General features: G+C 46.4%; 1 protein-coding gene across 3 annotated transcripts in view; it reads right to left on the bottom strand.

Moving 5' to 3' along the window:
• Nucleotides 1-10,246, bottom strand: part of LOC116977076 — an 86,176-nt gene extending 75,930 nt beyond the window's left edge. The window contains exons 1-2 of one of the 3 annotated variants that reach the window (XM_033027346.1): nucleotides 10,125-10,246; nucleotides 621-740 (exon numbers count right to left, since the gene is read on the bottom strand). The gene's annotated coding sequence lies outside the window, so the exon portion shown is untranslated. Of the gene's footprint in view, nucleotides 1-620; nucleotides 1,102-10,124 lie in introns of those variants that run through there. The other 2 variants (XM_033027344.1, XM_033027345.1) reach the window with 2 other exon arrangements.
• Between the last annotated feature and the right edge of the window lie 11 nt (nucleotides 10,247-10,257).

Consider the following 10,257-nt stretch of genomic DNA (forward strand, 5'->3'; position numbering starts at 1 on the left):
AAAGTGCTCGGGAATGTTGCAAAGGAATGAAAATGCAAAGGGGCAACCTGTTGATGCTGAAAACATTGTGATGCTTCCCTGGAGAAAGTAAAATTTCAACTAAATAACACAGGAAAAAGAAATGTAGGTGAATCTAACCCCAATGGGGTTTTTTTTTGGGGGGGGGGGGGGGGGAGATGCTGAGGTTCTGTGTGAGCAGTGAACATTTGCTGAAATATAGGAAATCTAGAGGTGAGGCATTCGGATATTGGTCTGTTTGTAGATTGGAGAGATTTTCCAGGGTATTTTCAGGTAGAGGGAATGGAGTGGTGACTTTTGAAATGTCTCTGTCCTCCCAAACATAGGAATAGAGATGCCTCATGAAAGGGCAATGAGGAGCCTTGAATTGAATAGGAGAGTTCAATGAGAGGAAGGTTCTAAAAAATTTAACTTCGTTTTGATGTAGTAAATCATCACTACCTTGAGCACAAACATTCAATCCGCTGCAAATCTGAAATTGGCCAAAAATATATTTGAAGCAATAGCTTAATTTACACCTGGAAAATTAAAACTGGATCTGTGCAGTGCCTGAAAGGTTAACAGTTAGCTGAATACAACTCATAACATGTATATCGTCATACCTGATTTGTCCCTCTCTACCTTGTTGTGACCATTGAATTCTTTCTTTGATCTTCATTTTCTTTGTAGCTGGATTGCTATATCCCGGATGGTTTAATTGTATTCACCTATGGGTGACCGACCTGGATAGCAGGCAAATATTTTTCACTGCATATCTGTATCGTGACAATAATAAATCAATAAAAATCAAATGTGAAAAAGGCATTAACCATTAATAACATATTCCCCTTCGAGGTCAAATAGTACCAATACACACTTGGACTGCCATGGAAGGGAGAGACTGCTGGATGCAGCGTGAAAGACCTGAACGTTATCAGTTGGAAGGTTGTCAGAAGAGAGGTCCTATATTACCTTGGGTTGGCCAGGAGACCCACTAGAGCCCGTGTACAAGTCTGGTAGATGGTAGCTACAACTGCAGTCTCCAGGTGTGATGATTCACTCAATTGATTAATACGTAATTTGTTTAGAACACGTCAAGAGTGTTTTATTGTCATATGGTCCAGATAGAACAATGAAATTCTTATTTACTGCAGCACAACAAATTATGTAAACAATATAATAAACGAGAGGAAAAAAGTAGAAGCATATAATATATAACCAGTCCCTGCAAACATGTAATGTCCCTGCCTTCTTCAAAGTCTCCATTATTGTCCCTGTACCCAAAAACGCAAGGATTACTAGTCTTAATGACTACAGGCCTGTCGCACTGACCTCTGTAGTCATGAAGACACTTGAAAGGCTTGTGCTGGCCAAGCTGAACAATATCACGATCCCCCTGCTGGACCCTATGCAGTTTGCATATTGGGCCAATAGATCTGTGGATGATGCAGCCAACCTGGGCCTGCACTTCATCCCACAGCACCTAGACTGCCAGGGGACCTATGCCAGGATCCTGTTTGTTGATTTTAGCTCTGCATTCAATACCATTGTGCCAGAGCTACTACACTCCAACTTTCCGAGTTAACTGTGCCTGAACCCCTCTGTCGGTGGATCGCCAGCTTCCTGACAGACAGGAAGCACCATGTGAGGCTGGGAAAGCACATCTCGGACCTGCAAAAGCTCAGCATAGGAGCACCGCAAGGCTTCGTACTCTCCTCTACTCTCTCTACACCAACGACTGCACCTCCACAGACACCTGTCAAGCTTCTCAAGTTTGCGGACGACACAACCCTGATTGGACTGATCCAGGATAGGGAGGAATCTGCCTACCGACAGGAAGTGACACAGCTGGCGTCCTGGTGCCATCGCAACAACCTAGAGCTCAATGCTCTTATGACAGTGGAATTGATTGTAGACTTTAGGAGAGCTCTCACCCCACTCACCATCAACAACACCACAGTCACATCTGTGGAGTCTTTTAAGTTCCTGGGAACCATCATCTCCTTAAATGGGGAGCTTCCATCGACTCCACAGTCAAAAAGGCACAACAGAGGATGTACTTCCTAGGGCAGCTGAGGAAGCACAATCTGCCACAGGCAATGATGGTCCAATTCTACACGGCCATTGTAGAGCCTGTTCTCACCTTCTCCATCATGGTCTGGTTTGGCTCAGCCACCAAGCATGACACCTGGAGGCTGCAGTGAATCGTCCGATCAGCTGAGAAGGTTATTGGCTGTAACCTTCCCTCCATTGATGAACTGTACGCTGCAAGGGCCAGGAAGCGAGCGGGCAAGATCATCTCTGACCTCTATCACCCTGGTCACAAGCTCTTTGAATCACTTCCCTCTGGAAGGCGACTCCGGACAGTCAAAGCTGCCACAGCCAGATATAAAAACAGTTTTTATCCACGAGTAGTTGCTCTACTCAACAGCCAAAAATCTGTAGCCTCCATTTGATCTGGTATTTTGTTGGTTCACATGCTTGTTCAATGGTGTTTTATCATTAATGTTTTATTATTATTAATGCATAGTGTTTTCTGTGCCATTCGTAACTGTCACTGTATGTAATGTTGTTACTTGTGGGCGGAGCACCAAGGCAAATTCTTTGTATGTGAATACTTGGTCAATAAACCTACTTACTTACTTACATTTTCAACCTCTCACTTCTGAGGTTCTCACCTGCTTTAAGAGGGCATTAATAACGGGTCCTTTTCACAATGGCAGGCAGTGACTAGTGGGGTACCGCAAGGCTCAGTGCTGGGACCCCAGCTATTTACAATATATATTAATGATCTGGATGAGGGAATTGAAGGCAATATCTCCAAGTTTGCGGATGACACTAAGCTGGGGGGCAGTGTTAGCTGTGAGGAGGATGCTAGGAGACTGCAAGGTGACTTGGATAGGCTGGGTGAGTGGGCAAATGTTTGGCAGATGCAGTATAATGTGGATAAATGTGAGGTTATCCATTTTGGTAGCAAAAACAGGAAAGCAGACTATTATCTAAATGGTGGCCGACTAGGAAAAGGGGAGATGCAGCGAGACCTGGGTGTCATGGTACACCAGTCATTGAAAGTAGGCATGCAGGTGCAGCAGGCAGTGAAGAAAGCGAATGGTATGTTAGCTTTCATAGCAAAAGGATTTGAGTATAGGAGCAGGGAGGTTCTACTGCAGTTGTACAGGGTCTTGGTGAGACCACACCTGGAGTATTGCGTACAGTTTTGGTCTCCAAATCTGAGGAAGGACATTATTGCCATAGACGGAGTGCAGAGAAGGTTCACCAGACTGATTCCTGGGATGTCAGGATTGTCTTATGAAGAAAGACTGGATAGACTTGGTTTATACTCTCTAGAATTTAGGAGATTGAGAGGGGATCTTATAGAAACTTATAAAATTCTTAAGGGGTTGGACAGGCTAGATGCAGGAAGATTGTTCCCGATGTTGGGGAAGTCCAGGACAAGGGGTCACAGCTTAAGGATAAGGGGGAAATCCTTTAAAACCGAGGTGAGAAGAACTTTTTTCACACAGAGAGTGGTGAATCTCTGGAACTCTCTGCCACAGAGGGTAGTCGAGGCCAGTTCATTGGCTATATTTAAGAGGGAGTTAGATGTGGCCCTTGTGGCTAAGGGGATCAGAGGGTATGGAGAGAAGGCAGGTACGGGATACTGAGTTGGATGATCAGCCATGATCATATTGAATGGCGGTGCAGGCTCGAAGGGCCGAATGGCCTACTCCTGCACCTAATTTCTATGTTTCTATGTCTAATACCGGTGCCCAAGAAGAGTAAGGTGACTTGCCTCAATGACTATCGACCAGTGGCACTAACGTCAGTGGTAATGAAGTGCTTTGAGAGGTTGGTTATGGTGCACATCAACTTCTACCTCAACAAGAACTTCGACCCACTACAGTTCGCATACTGCCACAACAGATCAACGGAGGATGCAATTTCACTGGCTCTCCACTCCGCACTGGACCACTTGGACAATAAAAACACGTCAGGCTGTTGTTTATAGATTACAGTTCGGCTTTTAATATCATCATCCCTTCCAAGCTGGTTACCAAGCTCACGGAACTGGGTCTCTGCTCATCCCTCTGCAATTGGATCCTTGACTTCCTCATCCAAGTCTGTTCGAATTGGAGGAACCACTTCATCCTCAGTAACAATTAGTACGGGAGCACCTCAAGGCTGCGTGCTCAGCCTCCTGCTTTACTCTATACCCATGACTGCGTAGCCGGACATAGTGCGAACTCCATCATCAAGTTCGCCGACGACACCACTGTGGTTGGACGAATCACGAATGGGGACGAGTCAGAGTATAGAAGTGAGATCGACCGACTGACCAAATGGTGCCAGCACAACAACCTGGTTCGCAACATCAGTAAGAGCAAGGAACTGATTGTGAACTTTTGTAGGGGAAGGATGAGGACCCACAAGCCTGTTCATATCAATGGGACGATGGTGGAGAGGGTCAATAACTTCAAATTCCTGGGCGTGCATATTTCCGAAGATCTTTCCTGGACCCAGCACAATGGTGCAATTATAAAAAAGGCACATCAGCGACTCTACTTCCTGAGAAGATTACGGAGATTTGGCATGACGAAGAGGATTCTCCTAAACTTCTACAGGTGCACTTTAGAGAGCATTCTGACCGGTTGCATCGTGGCCTGGTTCGGAAACTTGAACGTCCTGGTGTGAAAAAGACTACAAAAAGTTGTGACCACTGCCCAGTCCATCCAAAGACGGCTTTGACCTCCCCACCGTCGAAGGGATCCATCGTAGTCACTGCCTCAAAAAGGCAGACAACATCATCAAGGACACACCATACTGGCCGCACACTCATCTCACCATTGCCATCGGGAAGAAGGTACAAGAGCCTGAAACCTGTAACGTCCAGGTTCCAGAACAACTTCTTCCCCACAGCCATCAGGCTATTAAACACAACAACGAATAAGCTCTGAGCTCTGAACTGCAAAAGACTTATTATTATTGCACTATATTTGTTATTTATTGAACTTTTTTTTTTTTTTTCGCTTCCCCCATTATGTACTATGTTTACATATTCTCACATTCTGTTGTGCTGCAGCAAGTAAGAATTTCATTGTCCCATCTGGGACATATGAAAATAAAATACTCTTGACTCTTGACTTTCACAATTGGATTAGGAGCAATTTTGTGTATTATAAACAGTACAGTTGAAGCTACAAAAATGAAGAATTATTGAATATCTTCTGCTCTTCATGTGTAAGCACCGTTAGAAACCACTGGGACATGAACCATTTGGTTGTCTTAGGAATTATGACTGCAGGCTCATTGTATTTATCAGTTAGTAAGATCGGGAGAGAAATGGTAGATAGAATTTATACCCTTTGCAGGCAATATCTGTTTCTTCTGCGTGGCTGGGGGCAAAGCTGTGGATGTTGAGCAGGGACAATTGCTAGTGTAGGAGAGTGTTAATGTGTAGGGATTGCTGGTCGGCGCAGCCTCGGTCGGCCAAAAGACCTGTTTCCGTGCTGTTTCTCTGAAACTAAATTATAAATAAAATCCTTATTAGAATTCGTCACTCAGCTTTAAAAAATACCCAAAGACGGCCTCCATAGCTGTCTGGGGTGATGAATTCCACAGATTCACCACCCTCTGACTAAATAAATTCATCCTCACCTCCTTTCTAAAGGTACATCCTTTTATTCTGAGGTTGTGCTCTTTGGTCCTAGACTCTCCCATTTGTGGAAACATCCTCTCCACATCCACTCGATCCAGGCCTTCTACACTTCCACTCTATCCAGGCCTCTCATTATTCCTGTCCTTGTGCTGTCCTGTTCTACGTATGGAAATATGCTCATCAGCAAAGAGCCTATCTTTGCCTCCTGACCCCTGAGTGACTCGTTATGGCCATAACAATAGCACTATTAATAGTCTTCCCATTGGTGTCACAATTAGATCATCTGTTACAAGACTTTTTTTTAATTCTCAGTGCTGAAGATACTAACACTGGACTTTGCAGAATATTCAATCGAGTTTATTGTCCCATGCACAAGTACAGTGAAGAACCATCCAATGGTAGTTTTATTTTGATTTTGTAAAACAAGCCTCGCAAGTTGTCAACAGACTAAGCAGCTGGTTGCTTGTTGTACAAAGTTCGACAGTGCTCATAGATTGCACATTTGAGTGCCAACATATGAAAGAGCAAAACTAGGCGTTGCTCGATTGACGTGTGAAATCAGAGGCGGGGCGTGAGGGGAATGGGAATTTTGAAGGCGATATTGCAAGGGTACAACACAAGTGCAGTGTTTGCAGGAAATGTAAATGCTACTATTGAAGCTGTAACTAGCTGATAAAAGCCTCATGGCCCATGTTTGTACATGAAAAGCGTGATCAGAAGAGCAAGATAACAATCCCAACGCAGTCAGCGTGGAGTGGCTTTTTTTGTGGACACGGCCATGGTATTTGTGATGTATATAATAATAATAATAATAATAAATTTTATTTATGGGCGCCTTTCAAGAGTCTCAAGGACACCTTACAAAAATTGAGCATGTAGAGGAAAAACATGTAAGTGGAATGAAATAAATAGTAGACATGACTAGTACACAACGTAAAGACAGAATTCAATACAAAACACAGTGTGAGGCAATTAATGCACAGATGAAAAGGGACGGGGACGTGGGGCTAAGGATAGGCAGAGGTGAAGAGATGGGTCTTGAGGCGGGACTGGAAGATGGTGAGGGACACGGAATTGCGGATCAGTTGGGGGAGGGAGTTCCAGAGCCTGGGAGCTGCCTTGGAGAAGGCTCTGTCCCCAAAACTGCGGAGGTTGGACTTGTGGATGGAGAGGAGACCGGCTGATGTGGATCTGAGGGACCGTGAGGGTTGGTAGGGGGAGAGGAGGTCAGTGAGATATGGGGGGGGGGCAGATGGTGGAGGGCTTTGTAGGTGAGGACCAGGATTTTGTAGGTGATCCGGTGGGAGATGGGAAGCCAGTGAAGTTTTTTGAGGACTGGAGTGATGTGATGCCAGGATTTGGTGTGGGTGATGAGTCGGGCGGCTGCGTTCTGGACCAGTTGGAGTCGGTTGATGTAGGTGGAGCTGATGCCAAGGAGAAGTGAGTTGCAATAGTCCAGTCGGGAGGAGATGAAGGCATGGATGAGTCTTTCAGCAGCGGGCGGTGTGAGAGAGGGTCTGAGTTTGGCGATGTTGCGGAGATGAAAGAAGGAGGTTTTAATGACATGGCGGATGTGAGGCTCAAGGGAGAGGGTGGAATCAAAGATCACGCCAAGGTTGCGGGCCTGGGGAGACAGTGGTGCCGTCGATGGTGAGAGTGGGGTTATTGGTTTTGCTGAGTGTGGCTTTGGAGCCTATGAGGAGGAATTCTGTCTTATCGCTGTTGAGTTTGAGGAAATTATGTTGCATCCAGGTTTTTATAGCTGACAAACAGGAGTTGATATGGGAGAGGGGGGGGGTTGTGGGGGGATTTGGTGCCAAGGTAAATCTGGGTGTCATCAGCGTAACAGTGGAAGTCCAGATTGAAGTGGCGGAGTATCTGACCAAGGGGGAGGATGTAGATGATGAAGAGGAGGGGGCCGAGTACGGAGCCTTGGGGAAAGCCTTGAGTGACTGTGGCTGTAGCAGAGGTGTGGTTGTGGAGAGAGATGAAGTGGGATCTGTTGGAAAGGTAGGAACGGAGCCAGCTGAGTGCAGAGCCTTCAATGCCGAGGTCTTTGAGTCTGGTGAGCAGGATGTTATGGTTCACTGTATCGAAGGCTGCGCTCAGATCGAGGAGGATGAGGATGTTGAGGGAACCAGTGTCAGCAGAGGTGAGGAGGTCGTTGAGGACTTTGAGGAGAGCAGTTTCTGTGCTATGGAGGGGGCGAAAGCCAGATTGGAGGGGTTCAAGTAGGTTATATGCAAGGAGGTGGGAATGAAGTTGCGACGCAACTGGGAGAGGAAGCAGTGTGGAGGAGGGGTAAGGAGGTCAGTGGAGATGTTGAAAGGAGGGGCCTTGGTAGGTGGTGGAGTAGATGCTGGGGAGTCGGGTACAGGGGATAAAGATTGATAGATGGTGCTGATTTTATCAGCGAAAAAGTGGAGGAATGAGTTGCAGAGATCCGGAGTAGAGGTAGGGAGAGTGTTGGCTCGAGGCTTGAGGAGGTTGCCCACTGTGGAGAAGAGGGTTCTGTGGTTTAGGCAGGGATCGGTGAATATGGAGGAGAGGTAGGCAGATTTTGCAGCAATGAGAGCATCTTTGTAGTCAGTGAGGTGGAGTTTGTAAGCTTCAAGGTGGACTGTGAGAGATGATTTCTTTATAAGTCGTTCGAGTTGGCGACCAGTCTGTTTCAGTTTACGAAGTGCAGGTGTGTACCAGGGTGAAGATGTGTTGAAAGTTACGGTTCTTGTTTTGAGGGGGGCCAGAGTGTTGAGGGAGGTAGACAAGGTGGAGTTGAGATGGTTTGTGAGATCATCAGGTGAGATGGGGGTTGAGTCCAGGGGGAGAGTGGTGGAGAGCAGGTCAGAGAGATGGTGGGAATCAATGGATTTTAGATTACGGAAGGTGATTTCTCGGAGGAAGCGGGGGCGAGGTGTCGGAGAAGGGATGGTGAACCGTATAAGCTTATGATCAGAGAGGGGGAAGAGGCAAGGATGGAGGTCGAGTACCGGTTGATTTGTGGAGCAGACCAGGTCAAGGATGTGACCTTTGTCATGGGTGGAAAAGATGACGTGCTGAGTGAGAGAGAAGTTGTCCAGTAAAAAGGCGAATTCAGATGCAAGCTTGCAGGTGGGGGAATCCATATGAATATTTAAGTCACCAAGTAGCAGCAGACGTGGGGAGAGGGATGAGGCAAGTGTGAGGAGTTCAGTGAAGTCAGATAGGAAGGAGGGGTTTGGTTTAGGTGGCCGGTAAATGAGGATGACTGTCATGGAGGAAAGGGCTTTGAAGGCGAGGAATTCAAATGATGCTACTGGGGGGAGGGTGAGTTCAGTGATACGAAAATTCTGGTTAAAAATAACAGCTAGGCCACCTCCATGGCGGGAGGGACGGGGTTTGGAAATGTAATTAAATCCAGGTGGGGATGTTTGATTGAGGGAGAAGAAGACATTGGGTTGTTGCCAGGTCTCAGTGAGCAGAAGGAAGTCCAGAGTGTTGTCAAGGATTAGTTGATGGAGGGCAAGGGCTTTGTTGTTGAGCGACCTGGTGTTGAGGAGGGCAAAGTTGGCATTGTGAGAGGGTGGAGGGATGGGGCAGGCTGGAGAGATCTGAGGTACACAAAATTGCTGGGGAAACTCAGCGGGTGCAGCAGCATCTATGGAGCGAAGGAAATAGGCGACGTTTCGGGCCGAACCCCTTCTTCAGACTGGAGAGATCTGAGGTTGTCCCATATATGTAATGTAAATGCCAGCGTGCCTTGAGGCCAAGAGCAGAAGCTGGCAAATGTGCCTGTGCCTCGTGACTGAGGTCAAGTGACCAATAAGTTTCAGTTTGATGTAGAATAAACTCTTCTTACAAGATGTCGGACGTGCATTCATTGTGCTAGTCACAACAGGGACATACACAAGACATTACAGTATTGCTTTAGAACTGGCAAAGTAAAACATTGGGCTTCTTAGGATTTGAAAACAAAAGAGGCTGTAGATGCTAAAACCCGCAGATGCTAGAACGCTGGAGGAACTCAGCGGGTCAAGAAGCAAAAGTGGATGGAGACGTTTCGAATCGACACCAGGAGGCATGAATCAAAGATGGGAATGAATGGGGAGTTTTCTAGTGCTGTTTGTTTATAATTCCTGTAGGACCTGGACTCCCACTCCCACCAACCCTTCGTAGCCTACTGCTCCAAATAACCTCGTTGCCAGCCGACTTTTCACAGTTTGCAAATGTCTCACGATCAAAATCATACAGACATGTGAAAAAAAATTTAAATTAATAAAAGCACGTATCAGTTTTAGAGCTTTCAAACCCCCCATTTAAATCAAGTCGAAGATTCCCCTCAAATGAATGATCCAGCGCTAGAGCTGAGCCCCCACATATTTCCCAGTCCTGCATCTGTCTCTACCCGAAATGTCAGCCATTCCTTCTCTCCAGTGATACTGCCTGAGCCACCGAGTTTACTCCAGCATTTTGTGCCTGCACAGGGACTCACCATTGAGGCTGGGGGTGGAGCAATGTCGCCGCTCATAACTAACGCCAGCCAGTGCCTTAAAGCGACCTCCGCTTCTTTTCACCTCATTTGGCAAACAGGCAGAGTCACACCAAGAACTGTTCATTTGGAAATG

Source organism: Amblyraja radiata, chromosome 9, assembly GCF_010909765.2.
Source record: "Amblyraja radiata isolate CabotCenter1 chromosome 9, sAmbRad1.1.pri, whole genome shotgun sequence".
NCBI classification, from domain to species: Eukaryota; Metazoa; Chordata; class Chondrichthyes; order Rajiformes; family Rajidae; genus Amblyraja; species Amblyraja radiata.